This window comes from Triticum aestivum, chromosome 5A (genome assembly GCF_018294505.1).
Source record: "Triticum aestivum cultivar Chinese Spring chromosome 5A, IWGSC CS RefSeq v2.1, whole genome shotgun sequence".
NCBI classification, from domain to species: domain Eukaryota; kingdom Viridiplantae; phylum Streptophyta; class Magnoliopsida; order Poales; family Poaceae; genus Triticum; species Triticum aestivum.
Genome location: NC_057806.1, coordinates 63652091 through 63669791, shown reverse-complemented (window position 1 = coordinate 63669791; position 17701 = coordinate 63652091). Strand labels below are relative to the sequence as shown.

At 46.6% G+C, this 17701-nt stretch overlaps 16 non-coding genes across 16 annotated transcripts; all 16 read left to right on the top strand.

Annotated features, from left to right (window-relative positions):
- The first annotated feature begins 267 nt into the window (after positions 1-267).
- On the top strand, positions 268-385 carry LOC123108893 (5S ribosomal RNA). Its single transcript, XR_006452236.1, has one exon. It is a non-coding gene; the product is annotated as a 5S ribosomal RNA (ribosomal RNA).
- Positions 386-750: 365 nt separating this feature from the next.
- On the top strand, positions 751-869 carry LOC123109223 (5S ribosomal RNA). Its single transcript, XR_006452509.1, has one exon. It is a non-coding gene; the product is annotated as a 5S ribosomal RNA (ribosomal RNA).
- A 365-nt stretch (positions 870-1234) lies between these two features.
- LOC123108700 (5S ribosomal RNA) lies at positions 1235-1353 on the top strand. Its single transcript, XR_006452025.1, has one exon. It is a non-coding gene; the product is annotated as a 5S ribosomal RNA (ribosomal RNA).
- Positions 1354-1718: 365 nt separating this feature from the next.
- LOC123108892 (5S ribosomal RNA) lies at positions 1719-1836 on the top strand. Its single transcript, XR_006452235.1, has one exon. It is a non-coding gene; the product is annotated as a 5S ribosomal RNA (ribosomal RNA).
- A 365-nt stretch (positions 1837-2201) lies between these two features.
- On the top strand, positions 2202-2320 carry LOC123108662 (5S ribosomal RNA). The gene has a single exon (XR_006451987.1). It is a non-coding gene; the product is annotated as a 5S ribosomal RNA (ribosomal RNA).
- A 365-nt stretch (positions 2321-2685) lies between these two features.
- On the top strand, positions 2686-2803 carry LOC123108890 (5S ribosomal RNA). The gene has a single exon (XR_006452233.1). It is a non-coding gene; the product is annotated as a 5S ribosomal RNA (ribosomal RNA).
- A 365-nt stretch (positions 2804-3168) lies between these two features.
- LOC123109753 (5S ribosomal RNA) lies at positions 3169-3287 on the top strand. Its single transcript, XR_006452993.1, has one exon. It is a non-coding gene; the product is annotated as a 5S ribosomal RNA (ribosomal RNA).
- A 365-nt stretch (positions 3288-3652) lies between these two features.
- On the top strand, positions 3653-3772 carry LOC123108881 (5S ribosomal RNA). Its single transcript, XR_006452222.1, has one exon. It is a non-coding gene; the product is annotated as a 5S ribosomal RNA (ribosomal RNA).
- A 364-nt stretch (positions 3773-4136) lies between these two features.
- Positions 4137-4255, top strand: LOC123108629 (5S ribosomal RNA). Its single transcript, XR_006451955.1, has one exon. It is a non-coding gene; the product is annotated as a 5S ribosomal RNA (ribosomal RNA).
- A 365-nt stretch (positions 4256-4620) lies between these two features.
- On the top strand, positions 4621-4739 carry LOC123109741 (5S ribosomal RNA). The gene has a single exon (XR_006452981.1). It is a non-coding gene; the product is annotated as a 5S ribosomal RNA (ribosomal RNA).
- A 365-nt stretch (positions 4740-5104) lies between these two features.
- On the top strand, positions 5105-5224 carry LOC123108983 (5S ribosomal RNA). Its single transcript, XR_006452325.1, has one exon. It is a non-coding gene; the product is annotated as a 5S ribosomal RNA (ribosomal RNA).
- Positions 5225-15490: 10266 nt separating this feature from the next.
- Positions 15491-15609, top strand: LOC123108791 (5S ribosomal RNA). The gene has a single exon (XR_006452118.1). It is a non-coding gene; the product is annotated as a 5S ribosomal RNA (ribosomal RNA).
- A 365-nt stretch (positions 15610-15974) lies between these two features.
- Positions 15975-16093, top strand: LOC123109621 (5S ribosomal RNA). The gene has a single exon (XR_006452852.1). It is a non-coding gene; the product is annotated as a 5S ribosomal RNA (ribosomal RNA).
- A 365-nt stretch (positions 16094-16458) lies between these two features.
- On the top strand, positions 16459-16577 carry LOC123109772 (5S ribosomal RNA). Its single transcript, XR_006453016.1, has one exon. It is a non-coding gene; the product is annotated as a 5S ribosomal RNA (ribosomal RNA).
- Positions 16578-16942: 365 nt separating this feature from the next.
- LOC123109538 (5S ribosomal RNA) lies at positions 16943-17061 on the top strand. Its single transcript, XR_006452765.1, has one exon. It is a non-coding gene; the product is annotated as a 5S ribosomal RNA (ribosomal RNA).
- Positions 17062-17426: 365 nt separating this feature from the next.
- LOC123108876 (5S ribosomal RNA) lies at positions 17427-17545 on the top strand. The gene has a single exon (XR_006452218.1). It is a non-coding gene; the product is annotated as a 5S ribosomal RNA (ribosomal RNA).
- Positions 17546-17701: the final 156 nt, after the last annotated feature.

The window sequence follows — 17701 nt, the reverse complement described above, 5'->3', positions numbered from 1 at the left end:
AGCTCGGAGCTCATTAGTCACGCGTCTAGGGAGAGTTGGGGCGCGAAAAGCGCGTTCTGAAAGGGGTGTAAAATACGTGTTGCCGCGGTATAGAGGGAGGGGTGGAAATCGTGGTAAACTCGTCTTCGTAGTTGAGCGAGAGAGTAAGTAGTATAGGGCATTATCCATTAGTAGGCGACGGTTGTAATGATAGTAACAATGTACGGCCGTCTTTGTAGCGGACGTGGGAGTGGGAAGCATAAGGGATGAAGCCGGGGGTAACATGTCGGATGCGATCATACCAGCACTAAAGCACCGAATCCCATCAGAACTCCGAAGTTAAGCGTGCTTGGTGAGAGTAGTACTAGGATGGGTGACCTCCTGGGAAGTCCTCGTGTTGCATTCCCTTTTTTAATTATTTTTGTACGTACGTGAGGAACAGAACGCACGTGCGTGATATATATTAAGCTTGTCATCATATTTTTCACATTTGCGATATGTTTTAGCTCGGAGCTCATTAGTCACGCGTCTAGGGAGAGTTGGGGCGCGAAAAGCGCGTTCTGAAAGGGGTGTAAAATACGTGTTGCTGCGGTACAGACGGAGGGGTGGAAATCGTGGTAAACTCGTCTTCGTAGTTAAGCGAGAGAGTAGGTAGTATAGGGCATTATCCATTGGTAGGCGACGGTTGTAATGGTAGTAAGAATGTATGGCCGTCTTTGTAGCGGACGTGGGAGTGGGAAGCATAATGGATGAAGCCGGGGGTAACATGTCGGATGCGATCATACCAGCACTAAAGCACCGGATCCCATCAGAACTCCGAAGTTAAGCGTGCTTGGGCGAGAGTAGTACTAGGATGGGTGACCTCTTGGGAAGTCCTCGTGTTGCATTCCCTTTTTTAATTATTTTTGTACGTACGTGAGGAACAGAACGCACGTGCGTGATATATATTAAGCCTGTCATCATATTTTTGACATTTGCGATATGTTTTAGCTCTGAGCTCATTAGTCACGCGTCTAGGGAGAGTTGGGGCGCGAAAAGCGCGTTCTGAAAAGGGTGTAAAATACGTGTTGCTGCGGTATAGAGGGAGGGGTGGAAATCGTGGTAAACTCGTCTTCGTAGTTGAGCGAGAGAGTAAGTAGTATAGGGCATTATCCATTAGTAGGCGACGGTTGTAATGATAGTAAGAATGTACGGCCGTCTTTGTAGCGGACGTGGGAGTGGGAAGCATAAGGGATGAAGCCGGGGGTAACATGTCGGATGCGATCATACCAGCACTAAAGCACCAGATCCCATCAGAACTTCGAAGTTAAGCATGCTTGGGCGAGAGTAGTACTAGGATGGGTGACCTCCTGGGAAGTCCTCGTGTTGCATTCCATTTTTTAATTATTTTTGTACGTACGTGAGGAACAGAACGCACGTGCGTGATATATATTAAGCCTGTCATCATATTTTTGACATTTGCGATATGTTTTAGCTCTGAGCTCATTAGTCACGCGTCTAGGGAGAGTCGGGGCGCGAAAAGCGCGTTCTGAAAGGGGTGTAAAATACGTGTTGCCGCGGTATAGAGGGAGGGGTGGAAATCGTGGTAAACTCGTCTTCGTAGTTGAGCGAGAGAGTAAGTAGTATAGGGCATTATCCATTAGTAGGCGACGGTTGTAATGATAGTAACAATGTACGGCCGTCTTTGTAGCGGACGTGGGAGTGGGAAGCATAAGGGATGAAGCCGGGGGTAACATGTCGGATGCGATCATACCAGCACTAAAGCACCGAATCCCATCAGAACTCCGAAGTTAAGCGTGCTTGGTGAGAGTAGTACTAGGATGGGTGACCTCCTGGGAAGTCCTCGTGTTGCATTCCCTTTTTTAATTATTTTTATACGTACGTGAGGAACAGAACGCATGTGTGTTATATATATTAAGCCTGTCATCATATTTTTGACATTTGCGATATGTTTTAGCTTGGAGCTCATTAGTCACGCGTCTAGGGAGAGTTGGGGCGCGAAAAGCGCATTCTGAAAGGGGTGTAAAATACGTGTTGCTGCGAAATAGAGGGAGGGGTGGAAATCGTGGTAAACTCGTCTTCGTAGTTGAGCGAGAGAGTAAGTAGTATAGGGCATTATCCATTAGTAGGCGACGGTTGTAATGATAGTAAGAATGTACGGCCGTCTTTGTAGCGGACGTGGGAGTGGGAAGCATAAGGGATGAAGCCGGGGGTAACATGTCGGATGCGATCATACCAGCACTAAAGCACCGGATCCCATCAGAACTCCGAAGTTAAGCTTGCTTAGGCGAGAGTAGTACTAGGATGGGTGACCTCCTGGGAAGTCCTCGTGTTGCATTCCCTTTTTTAATTATTTTTATACGTACGTGAGGAACAGAACGCACGTGCGTGATATATATTAAGCCTGTCATCATATTTTTGACATTTGCGATATGTTTTAGCTCGGAGCTCATTAGTCACGCGTCTAGGGAGAGTTGGGGCGCGAAAAGCGCGTTCTGAAAGGGGTGTAAAATACGTGTTGCCGCGGTATAGAGGGAGGGGTGGAAATCGTGGTAAACTCGTCTTCGTAGTTGAGCGAGAGAGTAAGTAGTATAGGGCATTATCCATTAGTAGGCGACGGTTGTAATGATAGTAACAATGTACGGCCGTCTTTGTAGCGGACGTGGGAGTGGGAAGCATAAGGGATGAAGCCGGGGGTAACATGTCGGATGCGATCATACCAGCACTAAAGCACCGAATCCCATCAGAACTCCGAAGTTAAGCGTGCTTGGTGAGAGTAGTACTAGGATGGGTGACCTCCTGGGAAGTCCTCGTGTTGCATTCCCTTTTTTAATTATTTTTGTACGTACGTGAGGAACGGAACGCACGTGCGTGATATATATTAAGCTTGTCATCATATTTTTCACATTTGCGATATGTTTTAGCTCGGAGCTCATTAGTCACGCGTCTAGGGAGAGTTGGGGCGCGAAAAGCGCGTTCTGAAAGGGGTGTAAAATACGTGTTGCTGCGGTATAGAGGGAGGGGTGGAAATCGTGGTAAACTCGTCTTCGTAGTTGAGCGAGAGAGTAGGTAGTATAGGGCATTATCCATTAGTAGGCGACGGTTGTAATGGTAGTAAGAATGTACGGCCGTCTTTGTAGCGGACGTGGGAGTGGGAAGCATAATGGATGAAGCCGGGGGTAACATGTCGGATGCGATCATACCAGCACTAAAGCACCGGATCCCATCAGAACTCCGAAGTTAAGCGTGCTTGGGCGAGAGTAGTACTAGGATGGGTGACCTCCTGGGAAGTCCTCGTGTTGCATTCCCTTTTTTAATTATTTTTGTACGTACGTGAGGAACAGAACGCACGTGCGTGATATATATTAAGCCTGTCATCATATTTTTGACATTTGCGATATGTTTTAGCTCTGAGCTCATTAGTCACGCGTCTAGGGAGAGTTGGGGCGCGAAAAGCGCGTTCTGAAAGGGGTGTAAAATACGTGTTGCCGCGGTATAGAGGGAGGAGTGGAAATCGTGGTAAACTCGTCTTCGTAGTTGAGCGAGAGAGTAAGTAGTATAGGGCATTATCCATTAGTAGGCGACGGTTGTAATGATAGTAACAATGTACGGCCGTCTTTGTAGCGGACGTGGGAGTGGGAAGCATAAGGGATGAAGCCGGGGGTAACATGTCGGATGCGATCATACCAGCACTAAAGCCGGATCCCATCAGAACTCCGAAAAAGTTAAGCGTGCTTGGGCGAGAGTAGTACTAGGATGGGTGACCTCCTGGGAAGTCCTCGTGTTGCATTCCCTTTTTTAATTATTTTTGTACGTACGTGAGGAACAGAACGCACGTGCGTGATATATATTAAGCCTGTCATCATATTTTTGACATTTGCGATATGTTTTAGCTCGGAGCTCATTAGTCACGCGTCTAGGGAGAGTTGGGGCGCGAAAAGCGCGTTCTGAAAGGGGTGTAAAATACGTGTTGCTCGGTATAGAGGGAGGGGTGGAAACCGTGGTAAACTCGTCTTCGTAGTTGAGCGAGAGAGTAAGTAGTATAGGGCATTATCCATTAGTAGGCGACGGTTGTAATGGTAGTAAGAATGTACGGCCGTCTTTGTAGCGGACGTGGGAGTGGGAAGCATAATGGATGAAGCCGGGGGTAACATGTCGGATGCGATCATACCAGCACTAAAGCACCGGATCCCATCAGAACACCGAAGTTAAGCGTGCTTGGGCGAGAGTAGTACTAGGATGGGTGACTTCCTGGGAAGTCCTCGTGTTGCATTCCCTTTTTTAATTATTTTTGTACGTACGTGAGGAACAGAACGCACGTGCGTGATATATATTAAGCCTGTCATCATATTTTTGACATTTGCGATATGTTTTAGCTCTGAGCTCATTAGTCACGCGTCTAGGGACAGTTGGGGCGCGAAAAGCGCGTTCTGAAAAGGGTGTAAAATACGTGTTGCTGCGGTATAGAGGGAGGGGTGGAAATCGTGGTAAACTCGTCTTCGTAGTTGAGCGAGAGAGTAAGTAGTATAGGACATTATCCATTAGTAGGCGACGGTTGTAATGATAGTAAGAATGTACGGCCGTCTTTGTAGCGGACGTGGGAGTGGGAAGCATAAGGGATGAAGCCGGGGGTAACATGTCGGATGCGATCATACCAGCACTAAAGCACCGGATCCCATCAGAACTCCGAAGTTAAGCGTGCTTGGGCGAGAGTAGTACTAGGATGGGTGACCTCCTGGGAAGTCCTCGTGTTGCATTCCCTTTTTTAATTATTTTTGTACGTACGTGAGGAACAGAACGCACGTGCGTGATATATATTAAGCCTGTCATCATATTTTTGACATTTGCAATATGTTTTAGCTCTGAGCTCATTAGTCACGCGTCTAGGGAGAGTTGGGGCGCGAAAAGCGCATTCTGAAAGGGGTGTAAAATACGTGTTGTCGCGGTATAGAGGGAGGGGTGGAAATCGTGGTAAACTCGTCTTCGTAGTTGAGCGAGAGAGTAAGTAGTATAGGGCATTATCCATTAGTAGGCGACGGTTGTAATGATAGTAACAATGTACGGCCGTCTTTGTAGCGGACGTGGGAGTGGGAAGCATAAGGGATGAAGCCGGGGGTAACATGTCGGATGCGATCATACCAGCACTAAAGCCGGATCCCATCAGAACTCCGAAAAAGTTAAGCGTGCTTGGGTGAGAGTAGTACTAGGAAGGGTGACCTCCTGGGAAGTCCTCGTGTTGCATTCCCTTTTTTAATTATTTTTGTACGTACGTGAGGAACAGAACGCACGTGCATGATATATATTAAGCCTGTCATCATATTTTTGACATTTGCGATATGTTTTAGCTCGGAGCTCATTAGTCACACGTCTAGGGAGAGTTGGGGCGCGAAAAGCGCGTTCTGAAAGGGGTGTAAAATATGTGTTGCTGCGGTATAGAGGGAGGGGTGGAAACCGTGGTAAACTCGTCTTCGTAGTTGAGCGAGAGAGTAAGTAGTATAGGGCATTATCCATTAGTAGGCGACGGTTGTAATGGTAGTAAGAATGTACGGCCGTCTTTGTAGCGGACGTGGGAGTGGGAAGCATAATGGATGAAGCCGGGGGTTGTTGGAAATATGCCCTAGAGGAAATAATAAAAGTATTATTATATTTCATTGTTGATGATAATTGTCTTTTATTCATGCTATAACTGTATTATCCGGAAATCGTAATACACGTGTGAATACATAGACCTCAATATGTCCCTAGTGAGCCTCTAGTTGACTAGCTCGTTGTGATCAACAGATAGTCATGATTTCCTGGCTATGGACATTGGATGTCGTTGATAACGGGATCACATCATTAGGAGAATGATGTGATGGACAAGACCCAATCCTAAGCATAGCACAAAGGTCGTTTAGTTCGTTTGCTAGAGCTTTGCCAATGTCAAGTATCTCTTCCTTAGACCATGAGATCGTGTAACTCCCGGATACCGTAGGAGTGCCTTGGGTGTATCAAACGTCACAACGTAACTGGGTGACTATAAAGGTGCATTACAGGTATCTCCGAAAGTAGCTGTTGGGTTGACACGGATCGAGACTGGGATTTGTCACTCCGTATGACGGAGAGGTATCTCTGGGCCCACTCGGTAATGCATCATCATAATGAGCTCAAGGTGACCAAAGTGTTGGCCACGAGATCATGCATTACGGTACGAGTAAAGTGACTTGCCGGTAACGAGACTGAACAAGGTATTGGGATACCGACGATCGAGTCTCGGGCAAGTAACGTACCGATTGACAAAGGGAATTGTATACAGGGTTTGATCGAATCCTCGACATCGTGGTTCATCCGATGACAACATCGAGAAGCATGTGGGAGCCAACATGGGTATCCAGATCCCGCTGTTTGTTATTGACCGGAGAACGTCTCGGTCATGTCTACATGTCTCCCGAACCCGTAGGGTCTACACACTTAAGGTTCGATGACGCTAGGGTTATAAAGGAAGTTTGTATGTGGTTACCGAATGTTGTTCGGAGTCCCGGATGAGATCCCGGACGTCACGAGGAGTTCCGGAATGGTCCGGAGGTAAAGATTTATATATGGGAAGTCCTATTTTGGCCACCGGAAAATGTTCGGGATTTTTCGGTATTGTACCGGGAAGGTTCTAGAAGGTTCCGGAGTGGGGCCCACCTGCATGGGGGGACCCACATGAACGTGAGTAGTGGGGGAAAGGCCCCACACCCCTGGTCAAGGCGCACCAAGATCCCCCCTTAGAAGGAATAAGATCATATCCCGAAGGGATAAGATCAAGATCCCTAAAAAGGGGGGATAACAATCGGTGGGGAAGGAAATGATGGGATTTCTTTCCTCCCACCTTGGCCAACACCCCAATGGACTTGGAGGGCAAGAAACCAGCCCCTCCACCCCTATATATAGTGGGGAGGCGCATGGGAGCTTAACACAAGCCAAGGCGCAGCCCCTCCCCTCCCCAACACCTCTCCCCCTCCGTATATGCTTGGCGAAGCCCTGTCGGAGTACTGCTGCACCAACTACACCACGCCGTCGTGCTGCCGTTGGAGCAATCTTCCTCAACCTCTCCTTCCCCCTTGCTGGATCAAGAAGGAGGAGACGTCTCCCGTCCCGTACGTGTGTTGAACGCGGAGGTGCTGTCCGTTCAACACTTGGACATCGGTGATCCGAATCACGTTCGAGTACGACTCCATCATCACCATCCCCTTGGCTAGCTTCCGCTCGTGATCTACAAGTGGTATGTAGATGCAAACTCTCTCCCTTGACTCGTTGCTTAGATGAACTCATAGATGGATCTTGGTGAAACCGTAGGAAATATTTTAATTTTCTGCAACGTTCCCCAACAGTGGCATCAGAGCTAGGTCTATGCGTAGTTCTCTTTGCACGAGTAGAACACAATTTTGTTGTGGGCGTGGATTTTGTCATCTTACTTGCCTCTACTAGTCTTTTCTTGCTTCGGCGGTATTGTGGGATGAAGCGGCCCGGACCAACCTTACACGTACGCTTACGTGAGACCGGTTCCACCGACTGACATGCACTAGTTGCATAAGGTGGCTGGCGGGTGTCTGTCTCTCCCACTTTAGTTGGAGCGGATTCGATGAAAAGGGCCCTTATGAAGGGTAAATAGAAGTTGACAAAATCACGTTGTGGTTATTCGTAGGTAAGAAAACGTTCTTGCTAGAACCCAATTGCAGCCACATAAAAGATGCAACAATAATTAGAGGACGTCTAACTTGTTTTTGCAGCGATTGATCATGTGATACGATATGGCCAGAAGTTGTGATGAATGATGAATTGTGATGTATGAGATCATGTTCTTTGTAATAGGATTCACGACTTGCATGTCGATGAGTATGACAACCGGCAGGAGCCATAGGAGTTGTCTTTATTTTTTGTATGACCTGCGTGTCATTGAAGAACGCCATGTAACTCACTTTACTTTATTGCTAAACGCGTTAGCCATAGAAGTAGAAGTAGTCGTTGGCGTGACAACTTCATGAAGACACGATGATGGAGATCATGATGATGGAGATCATGGTGTCAAGCCGGTGACAAGATGATCATGGAGCCCCGAAGATGAAGATCAATGGAGCTATATGATATTGGCCATATCATGTCACAACTATATAATTGCATGTGCTGTTTATTATGTTTATGCATCTTGTTTACTTAGGACGACAGTAGTAAATAAGATGATCCCTTACAAAAATTTCAAGAAGTGTTCTCCCCTAACTGTGCACCGTTGCTACAGTTCGTCGCTTCTAAGCACCACGTGATGATCGGGTGTGATGGATTCTTACGTTCACATACAACGGGTGTAAGACAGTTTTACACAGCGAAAACACTTAGGGTTAACTTGACGAGCCTAGCATGTGCAGACATGGCCTCGGAACACGGAGACCGAAAGGTCGAACACGAGTCGTATGGAAGATACGATCAACATGAGAATGTTCACCGACGATGACTAGTCCGTCTCACGTGATGATCGGACACGGCCTAGTCGACTCGGATCGTGTAACACTTAGATGACTAAAGGGATGTCTAATCTGAGTGGGAGTTCATAATTTGATTAGAACTTAATTATCATGAACTTAGTCTAAAACCTTTGCAAATATGTCTTGTAGATCAAATGGCCAACGCTCATGTCAACATGAACTTCAACGCGTTCCTAGAGAAAACCAAGCTGAAAGATGATGGCAGCAACTATACGGACTGGGTTCGGAACCTGAGGATCATCCTCATAGCTGCCAGGAAACAATATGTCCTAGAAGGACCGCTAGGTGACGCTCCCGTCCCAGAGAACCAAGACATTATGAATGCTTGGCAAACTCACGCTGATGATTACTCCCTCGTTCAGTGCGGCATGCTTTACAGCTTAGAACCGGGGCTCCAAAAGCGTTTTGAGCATCACGGAGCATATGAGATGTTCGAAGAGCTGAAACTAGTTTTCCAAGCTCATGCCCGGGTCGAGAGATATGATGTCTCCGACAAGTTCTACAGTTGTAAGATGGAGGAAAACAGTTCTGTCAGTGAGCACATCCTGAAGATGTCTGGGTTGCACAACCGTATGACCCAGCTGAACATTAACCTCCCAGATGAGGCGGTCATTGACAGAATCCTCCAGTCGCTCCCACCAAGCTACAAGAGCTTTGTGATGAACTACAACATGCAGGGGATGGAAAAGACCATTCTTGAAGTGTTCTCGATGCTGAAGTCAGCAGAGGCTGAAATCAAGAAAGAACATCAAGTGTTGATGGTCAATAAGACCACTAAGTTCAAGAAGGGCAAGGGTAAGAAGAACTTCAAGAAGGACGGCAAGGAGGTTGCCGCGCCTGGTAAGCCAGTTACCGGGAAGAAGTCAAAGAATGGACCTAAGCCTGAGACTGAGTGCTTTTATTGCAAGGGGAAGGGTCACTGGAAGCGGAACTGCCCCAAATACTTAGCAGATAAGAAGGCCGGCAAAACCAAAGGTATATTTGATATACATGTAATTGATGTGTACCTTACCAGTACTCGTAGTAACTCCTGGGTATTTGATACCGGTGCCGTTGCTCATATTTGTAACTCACAGCAGGAGCTGCGGAATAAACGGAGACTGGCGAAGGACGAGGTGACGATGCGCGTCGGGAATGGTTCCAGAGTCGATGTGATCGTCGTCGGCACGCTGCCTCTACATTTACCTACGGGATTAGTTTTGAACCTTAATAATTGTTATTTAGTGCCAAGTTTGAGCATGAACATTGTATCTGGATCTCGTTTAATACAAGATGGCTACTCATTTAAGTCTGAGAATAATGGTTGTTCGATTTATATGAGAGATATGTTTTATGGTCATGCTCCGATGGTCAATGGTTTATTCTTAATGAATCTCGAGCGTAATATTACACATGTTCATAGTGTAGATGCCAAAAGATGTAAAGTTGATAACGATAGTCCCACATACTTGTGGCACTGCCGCCTTGGTCACATTGGTGTCAAGCGCATGAAGAAGCTCCATGCCGATGGACTTTTAGAGTCTCTTGATTATGAATCGTTTGACACGTGCGAACCATGCCTCATGTGCAAGATGACCAAGACTCCGTTCTCCGGAACAATGGAGCGAGCAACCAACTTATTGGAAATCATACATACCGATGTGTGCGGTCCAATGAGCATTGAGGCTCGCGGAGGATATCGTTATGTTCTCACTCTCACTGATGACTTAAGTAGATATGGGTATGTCTACTTAATGAAACACAAGTCTGAGACCTTTGAAAAGTTCAAGGAATTTCAGAATGAGGTGGAGAATCAACGTGACCGAAAGATAAAGTGCCTACGATCAGATCATGGAGGAGAATATTTAAGTCACGAATTTGGCACACACTTAAGGAAATGTGGAATCGTTTCACAACTCACGCCGCCTGGAACACCTCAGTGAAACGGTGTGTCCGAACGTCGTAATCGCACTCTATTGGATATGGTGCGGTCTATGATGTCTCTTACTGATTTACCGCTATCATTTTGGGGATACGCTCTAGAGACAGCTACATTCACTTTAAATAGGGCACCGTCTAAATCCGTTGAGACGACACCGTATGAATTATGGTTTGGGAAGAAACCTAAGCTGTCGTTTCTAAAAGTTTGGGGATGCGATGCTTATGTCAAGAAACTTCAACCTGAAAAGCTCGAACCCAAGTCGGAAAAATGCGTCTTCATAGGATACCCTAAGGAAACTGTCGGGTATACCTTCTACTTAAGATCCGAGGGCAAAAAATTTTGTTGCCAAGAACGGATGCTTTCTGGAAAAAGAGTTTCTCTCAAAAGAAGTAAGTGGGAGGAAAGTAGAACTCGATGAAGTACTACCTCTCGAACGGGAAAGTGGTGCAGCTCAGGAAAATGTTCCTGTGATGCCCACACCAACTGAAGAGGAAACCAATGATGATGATCAAGGTACTTCGGATCAAGTTGCTACTGAACTTCGTAGGTCCACAAGGACACGTTCTGCACCAGAGTGGTACGGCAACCCCGTCCTGGAAATCATGTTGTTAGACAATGGTGAACCTTCGAACTATGAAGAAGCGATGGCGGGCCCAGATTCCAACAAATGGCTTGAAGCCATGAAATCCGAGATAGAATCCATGTATGAAAACAAAGTATGGACTTTGACAGACTTGCCCGATGATCGGCGAGCGATAGAAAACAAATGGATCTTTAAGAAGAAGACAGACGCGGATGGTAATGTCACCATCTATAAAGCTCGACTTGTCGCTAAGGGTTATCGACAGGTTCAAGGGATTGACTACGACGAGACATTCTCTCCCGTAGCGAAGCTAAAGTCCGTCCGAATCATGTTAGCAATTGCCGCATACTATGATTATGAGATATGGCAGATGGACGTCAAAACAGCATTCCTTAACGGGCATCTTAAGGAAGAACTGTATATGATGCAGCCGGAAGGTTTTGTCGATCCTAAGAACGCTAACAAAGTATGCAAGCTCCAGCGATCCATTTATGGGCTGGTGCAAGCATCTCGGAGTTGGAATATTTGCTTTGATGAGATGATCAAAGCGTTTGGGTTTATGCAGACTTATGGAGAAGCCTGCGTTTACAAGAAAGTGAGTGGGAGCTCTGTAGCATTTCTCATATTATATGTAGATGACATACTCTTGATGGGAAATAATATAGAATTTCTGGACAGCATTAAGGCCTACTTGAATAAGTGTTTTTCAATGAAGGACCTTGGAGAAGCTGCTTACATATTAGGCATCAAGATCTATAGAGATAGATCGAGACGCCTCATAGGTCTTTCACAAAGCACATACCTTGATAAGATTTTGAAGAGGTTCAAAATGGATCAGTCCAAGAAGGGGTTCTTGCCTATGTTACAAGGTGTGAGATTGAGCTCAGCTCAGTCACCGACCACGGCAAAAGATAAAGAAGAGATGAGTGTCATCCCCTATGCTTCAGCCATAGGATCTATTATGTATGCCATGCTGTGTACCAGACCTGATGTAAACCTTGCCGTGAGTTTGGTAGCTAGATACCAAAGTAATCCCGGCAAGGAACACTGGACAGCAGTCAAGAATATCCTGAAGTACCTGAAAAGGACAAAGGACATGTTTCTCGTTTATGGAGGAGACGAAGAGCTTGTCGTAAAGGGTTACGTCGACGCTAGCTTCGACTCAGATCCGGATGACTCTAAGTCACAAACCGGATACGTGTATATGTTGAATGGTGGAGCAGTAAGCTGGTGCAGCTGCAAGCAGAGCGTCGTGGAGGGATCTACGTGTGAAGCGGAGTACATGGCAGCCTCGGAGGCAGCGCATGAAGCGATTTGGGTGAAGGAGTTCATCACCGACCTAGGAGTCATACCCAATGCGTCGGGGCCAATCAAACTCTTCTGTGACAACACTGGAGCTATTGCCCTTGCCAAGGAGCCCAGGTTTCACAAGAAGACCAAGCACATCAAGCGTCGTTTCAACTCCATCCGTGAAAATGTTCAAGATGGAGACATAGAAATTTGCAAAGTACATACGGATCTGAATGTCGCAGATCCGTTGACTAAACCTCTCTCGCGAGCTAAACATGATCAACACCAGAACTCTATGGGTGTTCGATTCATCACAATGTAACTAGATTGGTGACTCTAGTGCAAGTGGGAGACTGTTGGAAATATGCCCTAGAGGCAATAATAAAAGTATTATTATATTTCATTGTTCATGATAATTGTCTTTTATTCATGCTATAACTGTATTATCCGGAAATCGTAATACACGTGTGAATACATAGACCTCAATATGTCCCTAGTGAGCCTCTAGTTGACTAGCTCGTTGTGATCAACAGATAGTCATGATTTCCTGGCTATGGACATTGGATGTCGTTGATAACGGGATCACATCATTAGGAGAATGATGTGATGGACAAGACCCAATCCTAAGCATAGCACAAAGGTCGTTCAGTTCGTTTGCTAGAGCTTTGCCAATGTCAAGTATCTCTTCCTTAGACCATGAGATCGTGTAACTCCCGGATACCGTAGGAGTGCCTTGGGTGTATCAAACGTCACAACGTAACTGGGTGACTATAAAGGTGCATTACAGGTATCTCCGAAAGTAGCTGTTGGGTTGACACGGATCGAGACTGGGATTTGTCACTCCGTATGACGGAGAGGTATCTCTGGGCCCACTCGGTAATGCATCATCATAATGAGCTCAAGGTGACCAAAGTGTTGGCCACGAGATCATGCATTACGGTACGAGTAAAGTGACTTGCCGGTAACGAGACTGAACAAGGTATTGGGATACCGACGATCGAGTCTCGGGCAAGTAACATACCGATTGACAAAGGGAATTGTATACAGGGTTTGATCGAATCCTCGACATCGTGGTTCATCCGATGACAACATCGAGAAGCATGTGGGAGCCAACATGGGTATCCAGATCCCGCTGTTGGTTATTGACCGGAGAACGTCTCGGTCATGTCTACATGTCTCCCGAACCCGTAGGGTCTACACACTTAAGGTTCGATGACGCTAGGGTTATAAAGGAAGTTTGTATGTGGTTACCGAATGTTGTTCGGAGTCCCGTATGATATCCCGGACGTCACGAGGAGTTCCGGAATGGTCCGGAGGTAAAGATTTATATATGGGAAGTCCTATTTTGGCCACCGGAAAATGTTCGGGATTTTTCGGTATTGTACCGGGAAGGTTCTAGAAGGTTCCGGAGTGGGGCCCACCTGCATGGGGGGACCCACATGAACGTGAGTAGTGGGGGAAAGGCCCCACACCCCTGGTCAAGGCGCACCAAGATCCCCCCTTAGAAGGAATAAGATCATATCCCGAAGGGATAAGATCAAGATCCCTAAAAAGGGGGGATAACAATCGGTGGGGAAGGAAATGATGGGATTTCTTTCCTCCCACCTTGGCCAACGCCCCAATGGACTTGGAGGGCAAGAAACCAGCCCCTCCACCCCTATATATAGTGGGGAGGCACATGGGAGCTTAACAGAAGCCAAGGCGCAGCCCCTCCCCTCCCCAACACCTCTCCTCCTCCGTATATGCTTGGCGAAGCCCTGTCGGAGTACTGCTGCACCAACTACACCACGCCGTCGTGCTGCCGTTGGAGCAATCTTCCTCAACCTCTCCTTCCCCCTTGCTGGATCAAGAAGGAGGAGACGTCTCCCGTCCCGTACGTGTGTTGAACGCGGAGGTGCTATCCGTTCAGCACTTGGACATCGGTGATCCGAATCACGTTCGAGTACGACTCCATCATCACCATCCCCTTGGCTAGCTTCCGCTCGTGATCTACAAGTGGTATGTAGATGCAAACTCTCTCCCTTGACTCGTTGCTTAGATGAACTCCTAGATGGATCTTGGTGAAACCGTAGGAAATATTTTAATTTTCTGCAACGTTCCCCAACAGTGGCATCAGAGCTAGGTCTATGCGTAGTTCTCTTTGCACGAGTAGAACACAATTTTGTTGTGGGCGTGGATTTTGTCATCTTACTTGCCTCTACTAGTCTTTTCTTGCTTCGGCGGTATTGTGGGATGAAGCGGCCCGGACCAACCTTACACGTACGCTTACGTGAGACCGGTTCCACCGACTGACATGCACTAGTTGCATAAGGTGGCTGGCGGGTGTCTGTCTCTCCCACTTTAGTTGGAGCAGATTCGATGAAAAGGGCCCTTATGAAGGGTAAATAGAAGTTGACAAAATCACGTTGTGGTTATTCGTAGGTAAGAAAACGTTCTTGCTAGAACCCAATTGCAGCCACGTAAAAGATGCAACAATAATTAGAGGACGTCTAACTTGTTTTTGCAGCGATTGATCATGTGATGTGATATGGCCAGAAGTTGTGATGAATGATGAATTGTGATGTATGAGATCATGTATTTTGTAACAGGATTCACGACTTGCATGTCGATGAGTATGACAACCGGCAGGAGCCATAGGAGTTGTCTTTATTTTTTGTATGACCTGCGTGTCATTGAAGAACGCCATGTAACTCACTTTACTTTATTGCTAAATGCGTTAGCCATAGAAGTAGAAGTAGTCGTTGGCGTGACAACTTCATGAAGACACGATGATGGAGATCATGATGATGGAGATCATGGTGTCAAGCCGGTGACAAGATGATCATGGAGCCCCGAAAATGAAGATCAATGGAGCTATATGATATTGGCCATATCATGTCACAACTATATAATTGCATGTGATGTTTATTATGTTTATGCATCTTGTTTACTTAGGACGACAGTAGTAAATAAGATGATCCCTTACAAAAATTTCAAGAAGTGTTCTCCCCTAACTGTGCGTTCTGAAAGGGGTGTAAAATACGTGTTGCTGCGGTACCGAGGGAGGGGTGGAAATCGTGGTAAACTCGTCTTCGTAGTTGAGCGAGAGAGTAAGTAGTATAGGGCATTATCCATTAGTAGGCGACAGTTGTAATGGTAGTAAGAATGTACGGCCGTCTTTGTAGCGGACGTGGGAGTGGGAAGCATAAGGGATGAAGCCGGGGGTAACATGTCGGATGCGATCATACAAGCAGTAAAGCACCGGATCCCATCAGAACTCCGAAGTTAAGCATGCTTGGGCAAGAGTAGTACTAGGATGGGTGACCTCCTGGGAAGTCCTCGTGTTGCATTCCCTTTTTTAATTATTTTTGTACGTACGTGAGGAACAGAACGCATGTGTGTGATATATATTAAGCCTGTCATCATATTTTCGACATTTGCGATATGTTTTAGCTCGGAGCTCATTAGTCACGCGTCTAGGGAGAGTTGGGGCGCGAAAAGCGCGTTCTGAAAGGGGTGTAAAATACGTGTTGCTGCGGTATGGAGGGAGGGGTGGAAATCGTGGTAAACTCGTCTTCGTAGTTGAGCGAGAGAGTAAGTAGTATAGGGCATTATCCATTAGTAGGCGACGGTTGTAATGATAGTAACAATGTACGGCCGTCTTTGTAGCGGACGTGAGAGTGGGAAGCATAAGGGATGAAGCCGGGGGTAACATGTCGGATGCGATCATTCCAGCACTAAAGCACCGGATCCCATCAGAACTCCGAAGTTAAGCGTGCTTGGGCGAGAGTAGTACTACGATGGGTGACCTCTTGGGAAGTCCTCGTGTTGCATTCCCTTTTTTAATTATTTTTGTACGTACGTGAGGAACAGAACGCACATGCGTGATATATATTAAGCCTGTCATCATATTTTTGACATTTGCGATATGTTTTAGCTCGGAGCTCATTAGTCACGCGTCTAGGGAGAGTTGGGGCGCGAAAAGCGCGTTCTGAAAGGGGTGTAAATTATGTGTTGCTGCGGTATAGAGGGAGGGGTGGAAATCGTGGTAAACTCGTCTTCGTAGTTGAGCGAGAGAGTAAGTAGTATAAGGCATTATCCATTAGTAGGCGACGGTTGTAATGGTAGTAAGAATGTACGGCCGTCTTTGTAGCGGACGTGGGAGTGGGAAGCATAAGGGATGAAGCCGGGGGTAACATGTCGGATGCGATCATACCAGCACTGAAGCACCGGATCCCATTAGAACTCCGAAGTTAAGCGTGCTTGGGCGAGAGTAGTACTAGGATGGGTGACCTCTTGGGAAGTCCTCATGTTGCATTCCCTTTTTTAATTATTTTTGTACGTACGTGAGGAACAGAACGCATGTGTGTGATATATATTAAGCCTGTCATCATATTTTCGACATTTGCGATATGTTTTAGCTCGGAGCTCATTAGTCACGCGTCTAGGGAGAGTTGGGGCGCGAAAAGCGCGTTCTGAAAGGGGTGTAAAATACGTGTTGCTGCGGTATAGAGGGAGGGGTGGAAATCGTGGTAAACTCGTCTTCGTAGTTGAGCGAGAGAGTAAGTAGTATAGGGCATTATCCATTTGTAGGCGACGGTTGTAATGATAGTAACAATGTACGGCCGTCTTTGTAGCGGACGTGGGAGTGGGAAGCATAAGGGATGAAGCCGGGGGTAACATGTCGGATGCGATCATACCAGCACTAAAGCATCGGATCCCATCAGAACTCCGAAGTTAAGCGTGCTTGGGCGAGAGTAGTACTAGGATGGGTGACCTCCTGGGAAGTCCTCGTGTTGCATTCCCTTTTTTAATTATTTTTGTACGTACGTGAGGAACAGAACGCACGTGCGTGATATATATTAAGCCTGTCATCATATTTTTGACATTTGCGATATGTTTTAGCTCGGAGCTCATTAGTCACGCGTCTAGGGAGAGTTGGGGCGCGAAAAGCGCGTTCTGAAAGGGGTGTAAAATACGTGTTGCTGCGGTGTAGAGGGAGGGGTGGAAATCGTGGTAAACTCGTCTTCGTAGTTGAGCGAGAGAGTAAGTAGTATAGGGCATTATCCATTAGTAGGCGACGGTTGTAATGGTAGTAAGAATGTACGGCCGTCTTTGTAGCGGACGTGGGAGTGGGAAGCATAAGGGATGAAGCCGGGGGTAACATGTCGGATGCGATCATACTAGCACTAAAGCACCGGATCCCATCAAAACTTCGAAGTTAAGCGTGCTTGGGAGAGAGTAGTACTAGGATGGGTGACCTCCTGGGAAGTCCTCGTGTTGCATTCCCTTTTTTAATTATTTTTGTACGTACGTGAGGAACAGAATGCATGTGTGTGATATATATTAAGCCTGTCATCATATTTTTGACATTTGCGATATGTTTTAGCTCGGAGCTCATTAGTCACGCGTCTAGGGAGAGTTGGGGCGCGAAAAGCGCGTTCT